The sequence below is a fragment of the Mustela erminea genome, chromosome 17 (genome assembly GCF_009829155.1).
Source record: "Mustela erminea isolate mMusErm1 chromosome 17, mMusErm1.Pri, whole genome shotgun sequence".
Lineage (NCBI taxonomy): Eukaryota > Metazoa > Chordata > Mammalia > Carnivora > Mustelidae > Mustela > Mustela erminea.
This window is the reverse complement of record NC_045630.1, coordinates 44,864,964-44,887,511: the sequence shown is the minus strand read 5'-3', so window position 1 is coordinate 44,887,511 and position 22,548 is coordinate 44,864,964. Positions and strand designations below refer to the sequence as shown.

Below are 22,548 nucleotides of genomic sequence, written 5' to 3'. Positions count from 1 at the left end.
TCATGATCCTATCATCTTAGGATTGAGCCCGCACTGGCATGGGTTGGGGGGGGGGACTGCTCAATGGGGAGCCTGCTTCTCCCTCTCCCACTCCTCCTGCTGTGTTCCCTCTCTCACAGTCTGTCAAATAAATAAATAAAATTTTTTAAAAAATAATGATTCTGGGGGGTGGGGGGTTGAGTGAGCCCAGTGCTGGGTATTAAGGTATTGCATGGAGCACTGAGTGTGGTGCATAAACAATGAATCGTGGATCACTGAAAAAATTTTAATTAAAAAAATTCTGGGGCACCTGGATGGCTCAGTGGGTTAAAGCCTCTGCCTTCGGCTCAGGTCATGATCCCAGGGTCCTGGGATAGGGCCCCACATTGGGCTCTCTGCTGGGTGGGGAGTCTGCTTCCCTTCCTCTCTCTTTCTGCCTCTCTGCCTACTGGTGATCTGTCAGATAAATAAATAAAATCTAAAAAAAAAAAAAAAAATTCTGTCTGCCTGCTAAAAAGGTAAGAACTTTATTTTTTTTTAAAGATTTTATTTATTTATTTGACACAGAGCGATCCCAAGTAGGCAGGCAGGCAGGCAGGCAGGCAGACGGGGGCAGGGAGAGGACACAGAAGCAGGCTCCTCACCGAGCAGAGAGCTGTGGGGCTCCAATCCCAGGACCCTGAGATCATGACCTGAGCTTAAGAAAGCAGCTCAATCCACTGAGCCACACTGTGCCCCAAAGATAAGAACTTTATTGGTATCATATGGACTTTAAATTCTGACAGACTTTTGGGGGGGTTGGGGGGCTTAGCCTTTACAATGAATATCAAGTAATTATAATCACCTTTACTTCACAGATCTAACACTTCCTGGATTTGAATCACTTAGTATTTCATCCAGAACTGGCCTCAATATGGGTATTTATATGGCAAGGTTTCCAAGACTTCATACACCTGAGAATATTTTTACTTTTAATGATTGTGGTTGGGTATAAAATTCTAAGTTTCTCTTCAAAACTCTGCAAACACTCTTGTTTTCCTGCATTTAGTGATGCTGTTCAAGTCTGATGTCAGTGTAAGTTTTGTTCCTTGTAGTAATCTGTTCTTTCTCTCTGAGGCTTCTTTTGCTTTGTTATTCTTAAATTTCACTATAACTCCTGGAAGCAAATTTTTCCTGATCACTCATCTTCAGCATTCTAAGAAAACTTTCCCTTTGAGGACATTCTTTTTTTTTTTTTCTTTTCTTATTTTTTTTTTTTAAGATTTATTTTAAGGAAAGCACAAGAGCGTGTGGGGGATGGGCAGAGGGAAGAGAAAATCTCAGACTCCCCATCCAGCACAGGGCTCAATCTCACAAGCCTGAGATCACCACCTGAGCCGAAATCAAGACTCAGATATTTAACCAACCAAGCCACCCAAGCACCCCCTTTTTTTAATTCTAAAAGAGAACTTTTTCCCATTATTTCAAGCATATCCTTTTTTTTCCCCCTAAATATGGGCTCCACGCCCAATAATGGGGCTTGAGCTCATGATCAGGAGATGAAGAGTCACATGTTCCACCAACTGAGCCAGTCAGGCACCCCCACCTTTTCATTTTTATTTAAGATTCCTGGGGCGCCTGGGTGGCTCATTCTCTAGGTGCCTGCCTGAAAGGGTCCTGGGATCTAGCCCCACTTCAGGCTCCTTGCTCGGCAGGAGGCCTGCTCCTCCCTCTCCCACTCCCCTTGCTTGTGTTCCCCCTCTTGCTATGTCCCCCTCTGTCAAATCAATAAATAAAACCTTCAAAAAATAAAATGATTCCTATTATTTAGGGGCGCCTGGCTGGCTGGTTGGTAGAGCATGCAATTTCTCATCTCAGGTAGTGAGTTCAAGCCCCACACAGAATGTAGATTACTTAAAAACAAAATCTTTAAAAAATGAATTTTAACAGAAAGATTCCTATTATGTAGACTTGAGTACCTCTACATCTATTATCCTTACCTTTTAGTTTTTCTCTGAGATTTTCTTTTAATCCTTTTTTTTTTTAGTTCTGGGAGATTTTCTCAATCTAGAGTTCTAATTCATTCTTCAATTGTATCCATTCTGTTATTTCAACAATTACATTTTTCAACCCTAGTATTCTGGACTGGTTCTCTCAGCCCCTGCTTATTCTTATTTCAAGTTCTTAAGATGTTCCCCATTCCTTCTAAGATAATTACCATTCTAGGGGCACCTGGGTGACTCAGTGGGTTAAAGCCTCTGCCTTCAGCTCAGGTCATGATCCCCTGGGATCGAGTCCCACATCAGGCTCTCTGCTCAGCAAGGAGCCTACTTCCCCTCCTTCTCTCTGTGCCTGCCTCTCTGCCTGCTTGTGATCTGTCAAATAAATAAACACAAATCTTTAAAAAAAAAAAAAAAAAGATAATTACCATTCTAACTTTAAACTCTATGTCCATCTGTTCTATTATTTCTGTTCCAATGAAACTTATACATTATTCTTCTCCTGAAATACCTGTTCTCAACTGTCTTTGTTATTCTTCCCTAGAGGGCAGGAGACACTCTGAAAGGCAAAGAATATGGGGCAAGACCAGATTCCAGCCCTTATAAGCTGCAGCAAACTGTAGTAAGGTAGAAAATAAGTAGTAGGGTAGTAGGGCTCAGCCAGAAGAGAGTGCAACTCTTGACCTCGGGGTTAAATTCAGGCCCCATAGGTGTGAAAATTACTCAAAAATAAAAAAATTAAAATAAAGTTTAAAAAAAAAAAAAAGAAATACGAAGTACAAAAGTAGAAAGACCCAAGCACCAGAAAACCATACTCACTCTTCACCCCATTCACTCACTACCCAGATCAAAGACTTATCCTTTGTTCCCCAAGGAGAAGCAGCACTATGATAGGATCTGAGGAGACCTAAGGACTCAGAAGGTAAAAGAGAAGTGCTGTCTAAGGTCAGTCTTCGCCTGTTTTTCATCAGCTGCTCACAAGTGTATGCTTCTGTAATGCCCTGATTCACTGAGAGCTGGACTAAGGTTAGCTCAGGGTCGCAAGCGTAGAAAAAGGAAATTCCAACGTATTGAGGCAAGGAAGAAACTAGAGCAGTATTCCAACAGTCCTTCCCCCATGGTTTTATTCTCCTGTCCCAGACCAAAGCCGCCTCCCCATACACAAACACACACACAGTTCAAAACACACCACATCACCAGTCTGTTTCTCACAGCATTTTCCTATTACCATTCCTATAGGGATGATTCTGGGAGCCGGCAGTCATGCTAATTAAGCCTCTCAGTAGGAACAGAAATTGACTCCTGGGCAGGTCTGAAGAATTTAAACATCAATAAGGTTTTCCTACTTTGCTTTAACACCTGGTAGAAAATTGTGCCATTAAAAAACAAAACAGAACAAAAAACCCACTGCTTTAGAAGCAATGGAAGTTAAGAGCAGGACAAATTAGTCCGGCTGCAAGCGGGGGAATGAGAGGGAATGGAGACAATATGGAAGGATTTTAAAATGAGAGAATAGTGGAAAGAATGGGAAGGGAAGACATGAGCAAAGGCACTGTTCACGGCATATGTGAGAAATGAAGTCAGCCGACAAGCTCTGAATCCAAAGCAAGATCTTGTCCCTTTCCCAATTGGGAGTTGTAATCAAAAGATTACAGAAGGTTTAAGTATTGTTATTTGCTCCTTAAAAGAGGAAACGGAGCCTAAAAGAAGTCAGATAACTTGCTTGAGTCTAAAGCTATTCTTTCCCACTATGCTACCCGTGAGCAGTTACATTCAGTTGCTCAAACCAGAAAATAGGGGGCACCTGGCTGGCTCAGTCGGTTAAGCATCTCTTAATTTCAGCTCAAGTCGTATCTCAGGGTTGGAAGATTGAGCTCTGTGTCAGGCTCCACACTGGGCAGGGAGCCTGCTTGGGATTCCTTCTCCCTCTACCTCCACCTCAACCCCTCAACCCCATGCATGTGCTCTCTCTACACAGATAAATAGGTTTTATTTATTTATTTGTCAGAGAGAGAGAGAGCACGCACGCAAGCCTGGGAAGCAGCAGGCAGAGGGAGAAGCAGGCTTCCCACCAAGTAGGGAGCCTAATGCGGGACTTGATCGAGGGATCCTGGGATCATGACCCGAGCCAAAGGCAGACACTTAACCAACTGAGCCATGCAGGTGTCCCCAAAATAAACAAATTAATAAAACCTGAAAGAGTCCTCTTATCTCTCTCTTCCCATTATCACATCATCGAACCTGATCAATTTTAACTTTTTTTTTCTTAAAGATTTTATTTATTTATTTGACAGAGATCACAAGTAGGCAGAGAGGCAGGCTCCCTGCTGAGCAGACAGTCCAATGCGGGGTTCAATCCCAGGACCCTGAGATCATGACCCGAGCCAAAGGCAGACGCTTAACCCACTGAGCCACCCAGGCGCCCCTCAATTTTAACTTCTAAATCTTTCAAAACCACCCCTTCTTTTCATCTCCATGACTATTTCCCCAGACCAAAAGTGTTATTCCCTCTGTGCATCACTGAAATAAACACTTCACTGATCTAACTCCCTCCAAACCAAATTCCACACTACAGCTAGGAGTAAAAAAAAACAAAATAAAAAAACAAACAAACCCAATACTACAGTGCCAGGCCCTGCTTGAAAGCTTGCTACTGCTCTAAAGATAAACACAGAATCTAGCCCCCGTCTTGCCAAGCCTTCCTCTTGCACCTCGTGGTCTCCACGCTCCCCGCACCTCCTCCCCACACTGACCTTGTAGTTTCTCACAGCATTTACTTCCTGCTTCAAGGGCCTTCGCACACATTGTTCCTTCATTTGTAGCACTGTTGAGTTCTACAAAGACTGATTATCCTAGACCTAGTCTCAGGTTAAATATTACCTCAACAATCACTAACGGCTGATAAACCATTTGAGGAAAAAGCTTGGGGAGGGGGAACTTGAAAACACAGGGAGAAGGCCAAGAATACTTGACCACTGACAAACCTCTCTAAAAGATGGTCATTTGCATCATGTACTTCTTGATGGAAGGCAAGAGGAAGCACCCAGAACCTCCTACCTACCTCTGGTGAAGTATTTTCAACAAAAAATACAACTAATCAAGCTTCTACATCTACTACCTACCTACTTATAGGAAAAACGGAGGATAAAGGAATAAATAATATCAAAAGCAAACAATTAGCCAAACCCAGAATGTAGGAAATGCTACAAGATCTCAGATGGTGGGGCAGGGAGGGTAGGGGGATATGGTTAAGTGGGGAGACCATTATTTAGGCTTAAAAAAACGTAAACTTAATACAGCATGCAGACCTTGTCCATTCAAGTCCTGACTCAAAGAAACTATCTGTAAATGCCACCTTTCCCTAAACAATCATAAAATGCTGAATTATGTACTAGGTAGTAGATATTAAGAAACTGTTAATTGTAGTAAAAAGACACTATGGCCATTTTTTTAAAAATCCTGACCTGATAAGAAATACATTCTAACATATTTAAAGGTAAAATGACACTGCGTGATATGCTTTAAAATATTTCACTAAGAAATTGAGAAAAATAGGGGCGCCTGAGTCGCTCAGTGGGTTAAGCCTCTGCCTTCAGCTCAGCTCGTGATCTCGGGGTCCTGGGATCGAGCCCCGCATAGGGCTCTCTGCTCATCAGGGAACCTGTTTCCCCTTCTGCCTCTCTGCCTACTTGGGATTTCTCTCTCTGCCAAATAAATAAATAAAATCTTAAAAAAAAAAATCACAAAAATTCCATTATCTATTAATTCTTGAAAATACTGTTACAAAAAAGAATCTACATTATTAACTGATGCTGCTTTGGCTCTCTGGAAATGTTTCTTTCCAGCTAATAATAAACCTTAGAAATAAGTATAAAAAACTGAAAAGAGGGGCGCCTGGGTGGCGGAGTCCTTGAGAGTCTGCCTTTGGCTTGGGTCATGATCGCAGGGTCCTAAAATCAAGTCCCACATAGAGCAGGGGCCTGCTTCTCCCTCTCCCACTCCCCTTGCTTGTGTTCCCGCCCTTGCTGTGTCTCTGTCAAATAAATAAATAAATACAAAGATAAATAAATAGCTGAAAAGGAGGACATGTGGGTGGCTCAGTCAGTTAAGCGTAGGCCTGCAGCTCAGGTCCTGATCTGCAGGGTCTTGGGATCAAGCCATCTGGCTCCCTGGAGTCTGCTGCTCCCTCGGCCCCTCCTCCCCATCACTCATGCTCTCTTGCTCTGCTCTCTCTCAAATAAATTTAAAAATCTTTTTAAAAAGCTGGAAAGAGGGGCACCTGGGTGGCTCAGTGGGTTAAAGCCTCTGCTTTCGGCTCAGGTCATGATCCTAGAGTCTTGGGATCGAGCCCAGCATCAGGTTCTCTGCTCAGCAGGGAGCCTGCTCCCCCCTCTCTCTCTCTCTCTGCCTGCTTCTCTGCCTACTTCTGATCTCTGTCTGTCAAATAAATAAATAAAATCTTCTAAAAAAAAAAAAAAGTGAAAAGAATTTGCCTACTTTTAAATGAATGAGGGAAGAAAGTTCTTTGTGCAGTTTTCTTGCTTTCAAAAAAAAAAACCCTCTCCCTGGAACAAACTGATGGTTGCCAGAGAGGAGGTGGTGGAGGGACAGGCAAAAATGGGAAGTGGGAATACAGGTTATGGAATGAGTAAGTCACAAAGATAAAAGGTACAATACAGGAAATCTAGTCAGTGGTATTGTACTAGCGCTGTGCGGTGACAGGAGCTGCAAGTCAGGGAAGCCATGGGGCACCTGGGTGGCTCAGTCATTTAAGCACCTGCCTTCAACTCAGGTCAGGATCCCTGGGTTCTGGGATCAAGCCCCACTTCTGGCTCCCTGCTCAGTGCAGAGTCTGCTTCTCCCTCTTCCTCTTCCCTTCCCTCTTGCACACTCTCTCTCAAATAAATAAAATCTTTCAAAAAAAAAAAAAAAAAGTAAAGAGAAGCCAATTCCACCCCTTCATTCCACAGTACAGCAGAAGTAAGGATATCCCAGGGCAGGCCAAACTACCCTGTTTTTCAGTGCATTTGAAGAGTGAAGGACTATGACACGTGGGCCTGTAGAACTAACTCAGGATGCACGTCCATTTACAGACTCTCCTCCCCTCACTGGGTATGTGTGCATGAGCTGGTCTCCAACTTACTGTCTCCAATCCTGCGTGGTACTCTTCTCCAAGTTTCCACTTCCACCATTCAATCCCCACCACGACGAATGATGAACTCAGTTTCTTCAATGGGTCAAGTCCTTTTAACACTTACCTCCTAGGTGTTTTTAGTACTGAGTTTTTTGGGTTTTTTTTGTTTTTTTTTTTTTTGTTTTATTTGTCAGAGAGAGAGCGAGCGAGAGCGAGCACAGGCAGACAGAGTGGGAGGCCGAGTCAGAGGGAGAAGCAGGCTCCCTGCGGAGCAAGGAGCCCGATGCGGGACTCGATCCCAGGACGCTGGGATCATGACCTGAGCCGAAGGCAGCTGCTTAACCAACTGAGCCACCCAGGCGTCCCAGTACTGAGTTTTTCAAACTACAAGTTGTACCCAGTGAGTCTTTAACTGCTCCCCTCCATTAATGAAATAGAAGAGAATAGAAAATAAAAGTAAATAACAAAGGTAAGTTTTGTTCTTGTGGAGCCTGTTTCTGTTATTGAAAACAGCCAACACAAAATAGTTTTAAGCACCTTTGTATCAGGCACTCTTTAAAGCAGTCACTTTTTTTAAATTTTGAAACAACTCATTCAATCCCTACAGAGATCCTATTAGGTAGATATACTATTGTCCTCATTTTCAAAGGGGAAACTGAGGCAGAGAGGAAGATAACTTGCCAAAAATGGTCTTAGAGTCCAACCACTCTGGCTGCAGAGCCAGAGTTCTTAACCATTCAATCTCCTCTATGTACCGGGTCATAATATAAAACTTATTTTTAAGTTTTGGTTTAAAAAACCAAACCATGGTTTATAAAAGTTTGAAATCCACTGCCTTTGGATTTCAGATATCATCAGGCACCTGTCCTTTTTCCTCTTCTGTGATATATTTTCTATTGAAAATTCTTCTTCTTCTACCTAGGTCAAGTCACTTCCTCGGCCGAGGCTTTCTGACACTCCAAGGGAAGCTGATAACACGAGGGCCCCTCTATTACCACTTACCACATTATATTTTTTATTTGTGTCCTCTACTAGGCTGAAATCAGAGAGCAGTTCACTCATCTCTCGGTGATGCTGGAAGAGTGGTTTTTACACTACACTTAGTCCAACAGACTCCACCTCATCTGCAAATCTCTACCTCTGAAGACAACTGTGATTTTTAAAAATTCAATTAAAAACTTGTCAGAATTTAGCAGAATTAATCATTCCTAACTCTTTAAAGCCCTAAAGACCTCTAATAAACACTACTGTCTGATTCTCTTTCAACTACATATTTGAGAGTAATAAAAACTTAAAAAAAGAAAAACTACTGTACTATTCAGATGTTTAGTTCTTACCAAATTTATGACACACCTACGCAGGAACAGTGTGTACCAAAAGTATACTCCAGCACAGTTTGCAAAACAATGTGCCAGGAAAAACCTACAACTCCATCCCTGGGGAACTGGCTAACGAAACTGTTGCACAATCCTCTGAAACAACACTATGCACGTGTTTAAAAGAAAAGTATGACCTCTACATTTGATGGAAAGCTGTCCCAGGTGTTATCTTAAAAACTTAAGGTGCATAACAATGCATATAAAATGACCCCCCTGTTGTTTAAAAATGTGAGTACTGTAGCAAAAAGTCAGGAAGGACGTTATCAAGCAGTTAACAGTAGCTAGCCTGAGGAGAGAACCGGTTAGGATTAATGAACAGTTAAAACTTTACACACTTCTGTATTCTTTTTTTTTTTTTTTTAACTTCAGACACATTTTTTTTTTTTAAATAAACTACAAAAATTTGTGATCCTGACCAGTAGTGTGTGAAACAAAATATTCTGAAATAAATACTTTTAAACTGAATTATCTTTGGGGTGTCAGGAAGGTATGAGGAGGGAGGAGACAAAACCTAAACTGAGATGTAGGAATACTTAACACCCAAGGAACTAAGTACCTTTGACAGGTGACCTGTTCCGGGTGGAGGAGCTGCCTAAACCAACACAGCGCTTCCCCGATGACAGGGAAAAGCAACAGCATGTTCTGCAGGTGTCACTTTTAAGAGTGGTTTATCGAAATCCGGGGCGGGGGGGAGTGGGATCCACTGGATGGTCGGCCGTTTGTTAAGTACGTATTTTCCCCAGCCCCAACTGCGGATGTTCTGCTTGGGCGGGTCTGGGTGTGGTCCCGAAATAAGCCCTCTTCAAACTGGCACTCGAGCGCCTCGGACACAGATGGTGCGCAGCCCTGAGAGTGACTACCTTCCAATCCTGAGACACATCAATGTCCCTCTTCCCCCCAGCCCCCTCTGGCCACTATTTCCTCCAAAGGGCCTCCGTAGGTTTCCAATGTTGCGTCCAGTTAAACATCGTCCACCGACCACTTCGAGTCGAGGTTTGCAACCTGGTGGCCGAACGGTAGCAAGCATGTCACGAACCTCCATTTTTACCTTCCGCGGGGCCTCAGCGCAGAGCCCTTCCCCCACCAGCCCTTCTTCCGCCCCGCACGACCATCCCTACGCCGCCACCCGTGCTTCAAGCTCCACCCGCCCGCCGCCCCAGCTCCGAGGTCCGCCGAACTGGCCGCGCCACCGCCCGCTCCCCGCTCTCCACCTCCGGCCCCCAGCCGCTGGGGACCCGGCCGCCGAAACCCAAGAGCCACACCTTAAGCCCGCTCCATGAGTCGCTCCCCCGCCGAGCCCGGGTGGGGGGAGGGGGCGTCAGTCACAGGCCCTAAGGCCTCAGCAGCATTTTGAAACGGCGAGTAGAGAGAGCGCAATTTCCGGCCTCCCGAACCCGTCTCGTACAAGGGCTTCCGGTGAGGCCTCCGGAAACCATAGAGCTTCCCCAGGAGGGCTAGAGAGTTAGAAAGGTTGAGCTCTCCCTGCCATAGAGTAGAGCCCAGTCCAGAGAGTCGCAGGTCTTGGACGACTGAGTTGTGAGGAAACGTTTCAGGAGCTCGCAGAGTCTGATGGTATTTACAGACGTGTCCTAGGAAATCAAAAATCAAGGAAGGGAGAAACCTAATAGCATAATCAGAGACAGCCTTTTGCTCTTCCAATAACCACCATTTTTCTCACAGTTGACTTGAATATTCACTCTTAACTCCCAGAAGTGGTGGCTGAAGAGGGCAAACAGCATGTTAGTTTGTCGCTAATTGGGGGAGATAGGACTAGAAGATCCAAGACTAACTCAAGACACGTGGTAAACGCTGAAAGAAGTGCAAAAAACCGGGAGGTGGGGCTTCTTTGGATCATACAACCTGATGTATGATCTCAGATTGGCCGACTTCCACCTCTGCGGGTGCCAAATGGAATTATCCCACCCAAATAACTTCATTTATTTCGGGATGATTCTAAATGTTAGGGGATTTTCTGAGCTGAATAAGTATGTTACTTTGCAATTTCTCTTGGTTTCGGTTATATACTTGGGCGAACAGAATAAGGAGTCATTCTTCATAAAATGACTACTAATCAGTCATTTGAAGACAGTTCTCATGTTCCATCCCTAACCCTATCACTTGTTTTTCTGCAAGCTAAAAATCCCTTCACAGCCTTCAGCTATTTCTTAATCGACATGGCTTCAAGCCACCCTTGTCACCATGTTCTGAACAAGTAACTGTTTGTACTTTTTAAAATGTGGCTCCCCGGACTGGGTACAGACCCATGTTAGAGAAAATGGAGCAATGACCTCCCTTATTTGGCACATTGCACCTTGCTCTATTTCTGGCCTAAACTTCCGCATAACTGGGAGATCCAGATTTCTGTAAATGAGCTGAAGAATTCATTCCTTTTTCACAGTTGCTCTGAAAGAGCTTGAAGTCAGCAACCACCTCTCAAAAAATAGAAGGGAGGGGCTTTTTTGGATGAACCACTCTCAACTGCTTCTCCTCTCTTTTTTCTGCAATTAATTTTAGGTTTTTTTTTTTAATTTCCAAACAGTACTTTGTATCTTTTAAATAATATCTGGTTAGTTTAGGTCTCTTCCTTCTGTCTCCTGGACTCTTGGAATTATGATCCTGTCTGGCAACTCATTTTGTAAAGATCAACAAATATTTGTTGAACACCTACTGTGCCAAGCACCAACCTAGAAGATTCCAAAGCAAGTAACTCCTGTAATCTGTCTAGTGGAGAATTCAGACAGTCCAGATAAAGAGAATGTGGTAAGTGCAGTTAACATTGCCTGGAAAGTCAAGAGAGATTAGCTCTTTTACTTTAGCATTTTGCAACATTTTGATCAATGTATTTAATTCATCTTTATTGTAAGTCTTGATATGTTGAATAGGACATGGTTAAGAATAGAGTTTTCCCCTCATGGTTGATGCTGATCCATGATTAATCATTCATCTTCAAATGTTCTTAAACCACTAATGATCCTACCTAATGGTCATCAATATCTGGAAATATTTCGCTATCCTTTCCCAAGAACTTCGCAAAACTTCATTGAATGAATTTCTATAGTGAAAATAAACTGTAACTAGAGCATTTCTTCTTGTCAAGTGAACTTACCAAAAAAGAAAATGAAATTAGCTTAACAAGCTCATAATTGACTCAGTGATCACCACTTCCTATACTCAAAACGGTTTATTTAATAAAGAGACAGGAAATCTGGGTTTAGTCTAGCTATTTCTAGAAACCAGAAAGTTATGCAGTTCTTCATTTTCCCAGTCGGTAAATAAAATGGCTAAATCAGATGATTTTTCTAGAGCCCCTAGGAGTTCTAAAGGAACTAGAAGTCAATGTTATTAATCTATAGCCTTTCCTAAAAAATTACAGTGAACTACTTCACGCATAGAAAAAGGTATAAAGAAGAATAAAATCTCCTTTTCCCCACCACTCTTCCTTTGTAGGTAAATATTTCTTATTTACCTATTTCCTTTGTATTTTACCTATTACAGAAAAGTTTCCCATAGTCCATTCTCCTATGGCATCTCCCTCCTTCAACTCCAAAGAGAACTATTCTGACTTTGAATATTCTATTCTGAATTCTGAATTCTGAGAACTATTCTGAATTCTGAACTATTTACCCCTGCCATCAACCTCTTTAGAGGTATATATTCCTTAAAAATATTTCATGCTTTTAAAATGTTTATAAATGGCATCAAACTGCATGTATTCTAGAGCAACTTACATTTTTGCTGATCATTGTGAAGTTCCACAATGTTAAATCATGCGTAGCTAATTTTCAATATTGTTTAGTAATGTTGTATAGTAATATATTGATTTGTGTACTTCGTTGTTATATACTAATTGTGATTTTTCTAGGACTGCCATCACAAAATGCCACGGACTGGGTGACTTAAACAATAGAAATTTGTTTTCTCACAGTTCTGGGTGCTAGAAGAAAAGATCAAGGTGTTGGCAAATTTGGTTACTTTAGATACTTCTCCTTGGCTTGCACGTGGCTGCCTTCTTGTTTTGTCCTCCCCCCTTGGTCTGTAAGTTGTCTGCATCCTAATGTCTTCTTATAAGGACACCAGCCAATAGGACCCACCCATATGACTTCATTCTACCTTAATCACCCCTGTAAAAGACCTGTCTCCAAATAGGGTCACATTATGAGGTGCTCGGGGTTAAGACTTCAACATAGTAATCTGGAGGTAGGGGGACGCAATTCAGCGCATAACAGTAATGACTGCACCACATTTTTTTATTCATCTCCTCCTTCAATAGATACTTAGGTTTTTCCAATAGTTTGCTGTTACAATGCTGCCATCAACATTCTTGTACTTGTGCACTCTAGGGAGTGGAACTCTCGGGTCACAAACACATTGTCGGTGCTATCAGATCATAAAACAGTGGTCTCCAAAGTGGTTGTAGCAGTATACGCTCCTGATGGGTGTGCGTAAGATTTATTACTCACATTATCAACAATAGCTAGATTATGAAAAGAGCCCAAGTGTCAATCGGCTGATGAACAGATAAAGAAGATGAGATACACACACACACACACACACACACACACACACACACAGATGGAATATTATTCAGCCACCAAAAAAAAAAAAAAGAAAAGAAAAGAAAAGAAATCTTGCCATTTACAATGAGGTGGATGAAGCTAGAGCATATTATGCCAAGGGAAATCAGTCAGAGAAAGACAAATACCACATGATCTCACTCATATGTGGAATTTAAGAAAGAAAACATATGGGAAGGAGGGAAAGAGAAAAAGGAGAGAGGGAAACAAGCCATAAGAGACTCTTTTTTTAAAATTATTTTTTTATTTTTTTATAAACATATATTATTAGCCCCAGGGGTACAAGTCTGTGAATCTCCAGGTTTACACACTTCACAGCACTCACCATAGCACATACCCTCCCCAGTGTCCATAACCCCACCCCCCTTCTCCCAACCCTCCCTTCCAGGCAACCCTCAGTTTGTTTTGTGAGATTAAGAGTCTCTTCTTTTTTTTTTTTTTTAAAGATTTTATTTATTTATTTGACAGAGAACACAAGTAGGCAGAGAGGCAGGCAGAGAGAGAGAGAGAGAAAGAGAGAGAAGCAGGCTCTGCATTGAGCAGAGAGCCCGATGTGGGGCTCAATCCCAGGACCCTGGGATCATGACCTGGGCTGAAGGCAGAGGCCTTAACCCGCTGAGCCACCCAGGCGCCCCAGATTAAGAGTCTCTCATGGTTTGTCTCCCTCCCATCCCATCTTGTTTCATTTATTCTTTTCCTACCCGCCAAACCCCCAACGTTGCATCTCCACTTCCTCATATCAGGGAGATCATATGATAGTTGTCTTTCTCCGATTGACTTATTTCGCTAAGAAGCCATAAGAGACTCTTAACGATAGAGAACAAACTGAGGGTTGTTGGAGGGAGGTGGGTTGGGGGAGGACTAGATGGTGAGGGGTTAAAGAGGGCATTTGTTGTGATGAGCACTGGGTGTCGTATGTAATGATGGACCACTGAATTCTACTCCTGAAGCCAATATTACAATGTATGTTAACTAACAAAATTTAAATTAAAAAAATAAGCTAGAAGTGCAGCAATTTAAAAAAAGGATTCTGTTGATCCACATCTTTGCCAACCCTTGGTATTGTCAGATTATTTTAAAAAAAAAAAACAATGTGATAGATGTGAGAATTTCTCATGGTGGTTTGATTTATATGAAAATATGAAAAAAATGCATTTTTGCATATCTATTGACCATGGTTACTCACCTGTGAATTGCCTGTCCATATCTTTTGCCCATTTTTCTATTGGTCTGTCTTTTCCTTACTGATTTGTAGGAGTTCTCTATGCAATCTGGATAGTAATCCTTCTTGATTCTATGTACCACAAATAAATCTTCAAACCTATAACATGTTTTCAACTTTTTTTTTTTTTAAAGATTTTTATTTATTTATTTGACAGAGAGATTACAAGTAGGCAGAGAGGCAGGCAGAGAGAGAGAGGAGGAAGCAGGCTCCCTGCTGAGCAGAGAGCCCTATGTGGGACTTGATCCCAGGACCCTGAGATCATGACCTGAGCTGAAGGCAGCAGCCTAACCCACTGAGCCACTCAGGCGCCCCTGTTTTCAACTTTTTTAATGTCTTTTCATGAACAGGAGTTTTTTTGTTTTGTTTTTGAAGATTTTATTTATTTATTTGACAGAGAGAGAGAAAGCACAAGCAGGGGGAGCAGCAGAGGGAGAGGGAAAAGCAGGCTCCTGCTGAGGGGGGATCCCAATGTGGGGCTTGATCCCAGGACCCTGGGATCATGACCTGAGCCAGAGGCAGACGTTTAATCAACTGAGCCACCCAGGCACCCTTGAACAGGAGTTTTTTAAATGAAGTCAGATTTATTATTATTTTATGTTTCATTTCCTTTTTTTTTTTTTTAATTTAAGAGATTCTTCCCTGTTTTGAGGTCATAAAAATACTATTGTATACTCTCTCCTAAAAGTTCTAAAGATTCACTTTTAACATTTAGGCCTTGAACTCATTCACAGTTGATTTTTGTGCATGTTATAACGTGGAGATCCAATTTTATTTTTTTCAATTTGAAAAATAAATGTGTGACTCTATTACTGAATCTGTAAACTGATTGTGAGCCTATTGCTAATCCAAGAGCCTTTCTTGGATTCCTCTTTCCTTCCTATTTAACACAATCATTGAAGGCTTTGTAAAAGAGGAATCATTTGAGCAGGATCTTAAAAAATGAATAGGATTTCAAGAGGCAGAAACGGGAGAAGTCGTTTGAAGAAACATGGCACAAATAATGAGGAGAGGAAACGGATGGATGATGAATTTAGAAGAGAGCCAGTCTCAAAACTGAAGAGAATCTACTTTGATCGAAGGGTTGGTTACTGAGTAAAAGATTGGCCACGGGGGGCGCATGGGTGGCTCAGTGGGTTAAAGCCTCTGCTTTCGGCTCAGGTCATGATCCCAGGGTCCTGGAATCGAGCCCCACATCGGGCTCTCTGCTCAGCAGGGAGCCTGCTTCCTCCTCTCTCTCTGTCTGCCTCTCTGCCTACTTGTGATCTCTGTCTGTCAAATAAATAAATCTTTAAAAAAAAAAAAAAAGATTCGCCACGGGATTGAATCCCACTGTCCAGTATAATATCCACCAGCCACACAGGGCTTGAAATATGACTAGTCCAAATTAAAATGTGCTCTAAGTGTAAAATACTCATCAGATTTCAAAGACTAACTTAGTAGGACTTCTTTCCAGTTACTGCAGCTGGAGGAACCATGAGCCTCAGAGTCTCCAGAGACACTCTGTACGAGGTGGTGCAGAAGTCCTGCATGGGAACCAGGGCAAGTGCCCAAGTTTTTGGAGATGGTGGATCTGTAGATCAGCCTGAGGAACGGTGACCTTTACAAAGACAAATGCTTTCCAGGCACCATCAGGCTTAAGTCCACTCCCCGACCCAAGTTCTCCATATGGGTTTTGAGGAACCAGTAGCCCTGTGATGAGTCCAAGGCTGTGGATATTCCCCACATGGACACTGAGGCACTGAAGAAACTCAACAAGAATAAAAAATTAGTCAAGAAGCTGGCCAAGAAGCATGATGCCTTTTTGGCCAGCTTTTTGTTTTTTGACTCTCTGATTTTGCAGATCCCATGAACCCTGGGTCCAGACCTGAAGAAGCCTGGCAAGTTCCCTTCTTTGCTAACCAACAGTGAGAACATGGTGGCCAAAGTGGATGAAGTGAAATCAGTCATCAAATTCCAGATGAAGAATGTGCTGTGTCCGGCAGTGACCGTTGGCCACGGGAAGATGACAGATGATGAGCTCATGTACAACATTCACTTAGCTGTCAATTTCCTGGCATCATTGCTCAAGAATTAGCAGAACACCCAGGCTTTATACATCAAGAGCACCATGGATGAACCCCAGTACCTGTACTTAGGCATAGTTTAATAAGTCCTAGCGTGCTACCATTAAAAAAAAGAAAAAAGACTTAGGAAAAAATACTGTAAATTATCCCATTAATAATAATAATAAGGGGTGCCTGGATGGCTCAGGCATTAAGCATCTGCCTCCAGCTCAGGTCATGATCCCAGGGTGCTGGGATGGAGCCCTGCTTTGGGCTCCCTGCTCAGTGGGAAGCCAGCTTCTCCCTCTCCCACTCCCCCTGCTTGTGTTCCCTCTCTCTCTGTCAAATAAGTAAAATCTTTTAAAACAAATAATGTTTTATACTGATTACATATCAAAATGATTATATTTTGGATATATTGGGTTGAATCAAATATATAATTAAAATTAATTTCATCTGTTTCTTTTTACTTTTTTTAATGTGGCTACCAGAAAATTTTAAATAACAATTGTGGTTTGCATTACATTTATATTGAGACTGCTGTGGGATGCCAGCGAAGTAAGCTAGGGCCAGATTGTGGAGGATTTTGAATGCTGCTCTAAAAAGTTCCATGTGTTACTCAGTAAAGTAATGGGGAGAATCAAAGAGTTTTGAGCCAAGGAAAGGCCATCTAATATTTCTAACTTTATGACTAAGCATTCTGTCTGCACACAGTCAATTTTAGAAACCATTCTACCATTAGCTCTGGGCAGATGATTAATCGTGGCAATGTGATTCTTAACAGAGAATATTTGATGTGGTAGTCCTTGTCACTTTTATTGTAGCACGAATGAAATCTAATGTGTGCTCCTTTGAGGGGGAAATTGGAACGTAAATGAGCCAAACTTTTAATAATTCCCCTTTACTTAAGGGATAAAGTGATTCTTTTTGTCTGAAATTAACTCAATATAGTCAGCTTTCAAAATTCTCTACATCTCCCCCTAATCCAGTCAAATATGTTAAAGGGTTACTATAGTTAATAACGCTGTAGTGCATATTTGAAAGTTGCTGAAAGAGATCTTGAAAGTTCTCATCATAAGAAAAAAAAAACCTCGTTACTGTGTGTGGTGACACGTTCACTAGACTTACTGTGGTGATCATTTTATAGTGAGTACAACTACAGAATTGTTATGTTGTGCACCTGAAACTAATTCGATAAGAAAATAATTGTTAAAAATATGTTGGGTTGAAGTGTAGATAGTGTTAGAATGCTAGAAAGAGCAGAATCTGTAGTCTGTTCTTGTTACATCTTTGCCACCGTCTTTATGTGACTTCATGATTGCTCGTTTCTTGTCAGACACCATTCCAAACAATTTATATAAAGTATCTTGGGAATTCTCACAGTTATTCTATTGTCTGGAGACACAGAGAAGTAGCTTGCTCAAGAACACATAGTGTAAGTTTTGTTGGTTGGTTGGTTGGTTGGTTTGGGGGGGGGGGGGTTGTGGGTGGTTTTTTTTTTTTTTTTTTTTTTTGGAAGTAAGGTTTCAGACAGGGGCACCTAAATTCAGAACCCAGGCTTTATGTAGAAATATAGTGATCCTTTCAGTTTTTCAATGGACATACATGTATGAATTTTTTGAAATACATGAATTACTTTGAAATACTTCCTAACTTAACAATATTTTGCAATTTTCCCAAGTTGTATTCTTCTATAGCATGATTATTAATAGTTACATAATATTCCGTGCATGAAAGCTGTACCACACTTTGTATAGCCATTATGTCATTTGCAATATTTTCCAATTAATATGCCACGATGATCTTTCCTGTAATCAAGTCTTTGTATACAACCCTGATGATTTCTTTAGGAGAGATGCCTACAAGTGAAATTTCTGGGCCAGAACAATCACCTCTAAAGCGCTGGAGTTAAGCAGATGCAAAGAACGGAAAGCAACATCAGTTAACAGAAACTCTTTTCTGTCCCACCGCCAGCCCCGTAGCAGAAGGCAGCGCTCAGATTGCCGATGGCCATGGAAGAGGAGAGCCTCCTTGCTAGGATCCATGAAATCTCTCTGCTTTCCTGTCTCTCTGGCTTGCAGGGCTTCGGCCCCCAGGGGCTCGGCTGGGGACTCCCTCCTGGGTTTGCGTCACTTAAAAATTACTTGGACGCCTTTAAGGGATTTACAGGACAACCACACTATCCCTCCGCAGGGTTCTTTCTCCCACTCCAAACGCCGCAGTTCAACCCAGCGGCTTCTGAGCAGTGTATTTAATATTCTCTCCCAGACTCTCTTATTTACGTTTCTCTCGTCAGGTCGGTTTTAGAACTGATATCCACCCTATTATCAATAGTAAAATAGATCTGATGCCACTACAGCCCTTCGAAAGTGATACACCTCTCGTTCTCTTAATCCTGGGGAGGGGTTACAAATCAAAGAAGCCTACGTCATAATGGCTATTGAGCGCAGAAATACCTCGCAATTCTGAAGTAGCTGCTAATGCTGGTGAAAAGTGCCTGATTGAGGTCTTCTGTTTCTCTTTCTTGTAGGAATCCGGAGCTTTCTTGGGCTTAAAACAGTTTCACAAAACGCAGGTTGAGAAATCGATTACACAAGGTTCTTTATTCTTATGTAAGGCATTGTAGTTGGAGCTTTTTCTCGTGAGAGCCCGGATAGCTCAGTCGGTAGAGCATCAGACTTTTAATCTGAGGGTCCAGGGTTCAAGTCCCTGTTCGGGCGCTTGTCTCAAACTTTAGCTTTTTTTTTTCCCTTCGATTTTTAACAAGCTGAGAAACACAAATTCCGTCTCAATGAGAAACTATTGTACAAAAACCTCCATATTCGCTAAAAAATTAAGTAATTTTGCAGAGTCAGTTTTTTCTTCCCTGAGAACACATTTATCTTGCATATTCTAAAAGCAATGGTAAAATAAATTCATTTTGAAGTAGAAGTACGTCTTACCTCAAGAATTTCGTATGGTAATATTTGGTAATGTAAATGAGAGGCAAAAGCCACAAACGCCCGAACAGGGACTTGAACCCTGGACCCTCAGATTAAAAGTCTGATGCTCTACCGACTGAGCTATCCGGGCGCTCTTCAAGAGAATTGTTCTTCTGTTTACTTGATATAATTCTAATAAGTTATTTCTCTGGCAAAATATCTTTAAAATAATTCTTTCAAGTGAGGGAAAACATTCACTTTCCTATCTTTTTCTCGATTTACTTAAGACACGTGTTCTTTTTCGAGTTCTCTCATATTTCATGTTTGCTCAATTGCCGATATCTACAAAACTGAAACGAAAGAGTAGCAACTTACAAGACAAGGCAACCAACTTTAAATTTTCAGACATAGAGTTGCAACCTTTTTATTACAATTCTTCTGTCTTCCATCTATCACATTGCTGATAGAACCTCTTAATTTTAGTGACCCTACAGAACCAGATTGATGTATCTTTCCCCTTAATGAAAAATACATTTCCATTCACTAGATGATGTCGCTGTTAGATTAGTATTCCTCAGCACAAAAGAAGGAAAGAGGCAGTTGATTCATGAATAGAGGAGCTGATAGAAGAGAATAAAAGTAACAGTGGGAAGGGGGGTTCCAAATTTAGATTGAGAGAAAAAGATCTCAGACTCTTCATTTAGGTTTTCATCGGAGTTTCGCCTTCTGACAAGTTGCAGACGCCTTCTGACAAGACGCGCCCTCCTAAAACGGTATTAAGTATGTACCAGCGGGAGCAACATGGAGTATTGAGAACAAATACCTCCAGATCAGCCTAGTCTTTCCCAAAATCAGTTTCATCAACCCTGACGCATAGGGTGTGGAACACAAGATTATGAAATTTTGAAAACCGATAAAGGAATTCATTCTTTATTTCTGGGAACTTGAGATTTCTGAACACAATGAACAACAAAACAGCTCAGCCTCAGCTGGAGGGATTTCTTTCCTACAATTGTCTGATTCTTTCAGAACGAAGACCAACAAATTATGTGACCCTGAGCAGGCCTGGGTTTCCGCATCTATAAAATGAGGGAATTGATTGGTCGACCTGTAAGATACCTTCTAAATCGGAAGTTTTCCCACGCTATTACTTTTCCCACTGTGAATAAGACTAGAACGAACAGACTCAAAATGCAACACGAAGAAATGATTTAACTCAACAAACGTCTATTGATCTATTGATGTATGGTACCTACTATTTCTACAGCAGTAAACTAGGCACAGTGGGAAGGAAAACAGTAATCGCGGAAGGAAAGTGGGGAGTGTAAATTGGGTCTGAAGGATGGTGAACAGGCTCGTAGGGCTGGAACGGAAGGAGGTAGCAAGAGGAGGTGCCAGATTGGAGACATCTGACTCTGTCAGGTTTATCTCAGGCCAAGGAGGAAAAATTATATCATATAGGCAATGCGAAGTTTGAAAGTTGAATCGAAGGTCTGGCTTGTTAACATTGCAGTGTCCCACCCGAGGTAGCAGGAACTAAATCGGCTTTACCCCACGTTGCATTACACACACCGGAAGGAGTGCAATCTTGTACCTAATTTAGCGCTAACCCCGGAGTGTTTCTTCAAGCTTCTCACTTTCCATAGGCTGTCTAACTTAATTCTCCCGCTAGAGGGCAGTCCAAACTCATAGATTCTATATTGGGAACCCCGCCCCACATTTCTTAAGCATCATTCCCCCACTAATCTATCCCTTTTAAATTTTTTTGTTTCAATTTAGTATAACATATGGTATAATATTAGCCTCCGATGTTCCCCCACTAATTTGTAAAGGGATACTTTTTGCCCACCCTCTCCCACCCCACCCTGCCCTGGCCCCCGTTCCCCCATTCACCAAATTCATCTGTCTTTGAAAATCACCATTGACTCTGTGTCAGAGCTGGGAAAAGTTGTGGAGCAGGAAAGGTAATGCCCTTCTCCCACCTCCTTCCCCTCGTAGTGACTCCATCTCTTACTTGGACCTAGTCTTCTCAACAGTCAGCAACCGTTAGCTTAAGCAGTCACACCTTGGAGTGGAAACTTTTCACAGGGACGTGAGGGCACCGACATGCATGGTGAGGTCTTGTCTTCCTCATCCTGAGGGTCCCACAGCATGCATGGCAGAGAAAGCACATGGTAGTTGTGAATTGGATTCAATTGTACGGAGAGCCAGATAGCACATCTCTATTAGTGAAATTCAGTTTAGGCCTTGCAGGAAAGGTTTAATTTGGGGAGGCTTTCCTGGGGCTTCCCAAATCAATGCCAAGTGTAGCTGCCTACTCGAGGACCCAGTCTTCCATCATCACTGTATAGCTGAGACCATTTGGAGTTGAGACCATTATAAGGCACTGGGGAGATGCCTGGTACAGAGAAGTTGTTTGGAGACATCTCCTCTGGTGATTTGGCCCTAATAACTTCAGACTGAGAGCAACCTGGGTTTCTGGTGGGTGCTCCCACCCCTCACCTCTCTGAGAATACGGGGAAGCTAACAGCCCCACAGTCTTGGACAGCAGCAAGAGCTCAGACACTGGGATAAATATTTCCTGAACCAGGCAGCCCTCAAATATCCTGGGTCATTGGAAAGGTGTAAGAGAGAAGTAGGACTGTTGTCAAAGCCAGTGAGATTCGGTGAGATGGAATAAGTTAATCAACCACTAAATATTTCCAGGGCTCACCTACCCCATCTCCAACATCTATTCTCCTTTCAAAAATATTTGGATCTTTTTGTGGAAAGTCTACTGAAGGGTTTTTAAAGGAAAATGGCACAAACATTGCCTTTTGCGATTTCCTTTTTTGCAATTAAATTCCTTTTGTAATTGCCTTTTGCAATTAAAGTTGTTTCTCAGATAAACCCTACCTAGTCCAGGGGCACTTGGGTGGCTCAGTCAGGGAAACCCCGCATCAGTTTCCTGTAGGGAATCTGCTGCTCCCCATCTGCTGCTCCCCCTCTGCTGCTCTCCCTGCTTGTGTTCTCCCTCTGTCAAATAAATTAACAAAAACAAAAGACCCTAACCCAGAGCAGAGCCCCAAGAGAACACAACACAGATTTACTCACCTTCTCCTCTCATTCATTTCAACTACCTGTTCCCTAATAACCGGGTCCCCATTCATTCACTCATCACCAATATTTACTGAACACCAGCTTTGGATCAGGCAATGAATTAATTTTAGAAATTCAAGGGTAAACCCAACAGAGGTTGCCTTGTCCTTAAGGAGCTTATAGCCTAATCATTCTTCTGTCCCCTCTCCAATTCAGGAAAAAGTCAGACAAGTAATT

General features: G+C 42.1%; 1 protein-coding gene, 2 non-coding genes and 1 pseudogene across 4 annotated transcripts in view; 2 read left to right on the top strand and 2 right to left on the bottom strand.

Moving 5' to 3' along the window:
- MDM4 (MDM4 regulator of p53) overlaps positions 1–9,884 on the bottom strand; it is a 41,309-nt gene extending 31,425 nt beyond the window's left edge. The window contains exon 1 of one of the 2 annotated variants that reach the window (XM_032317045.1): positions 9,734–9,884. The gene's annotated coding sequence lies outside the window, so the exon portion shown is untranslated. Of the gene's footprint in view, positions 1–2,386; positions 3,817–9,733 lie in introns of those variants that run through there. The other variant, XM_032317046.1, reaches the window with a different exon arrangement.
- A 5,704-nt stretch (positions 9,885–15,588) lies between these two features.
- Positions 15,589–16,495, top strand: LOC116575684 (annotated as a pseudogene).
- A 2,464-nt stretch (positions 16,496–18,959) lies between these two features.
- Positions 18,960–19,032, top strand: TRNAK-UUU. Its single transcript has one exon. It is a non-coding gene; the product is annotated as a tRNA-Lys (tRNA).
- Positions 19,033–19,311: 279 nt separating this feature from the next.
- Positions 19,312–19,384, bottom strand: TRNAK-UUU. The gene has a single exon. It is a non-coding gene; the product is annotated as a tRNA-Lys (tRNA).
- Between the last annotated feature and the right edge of the window lie 3,164 nt (positions 19,385–22,548).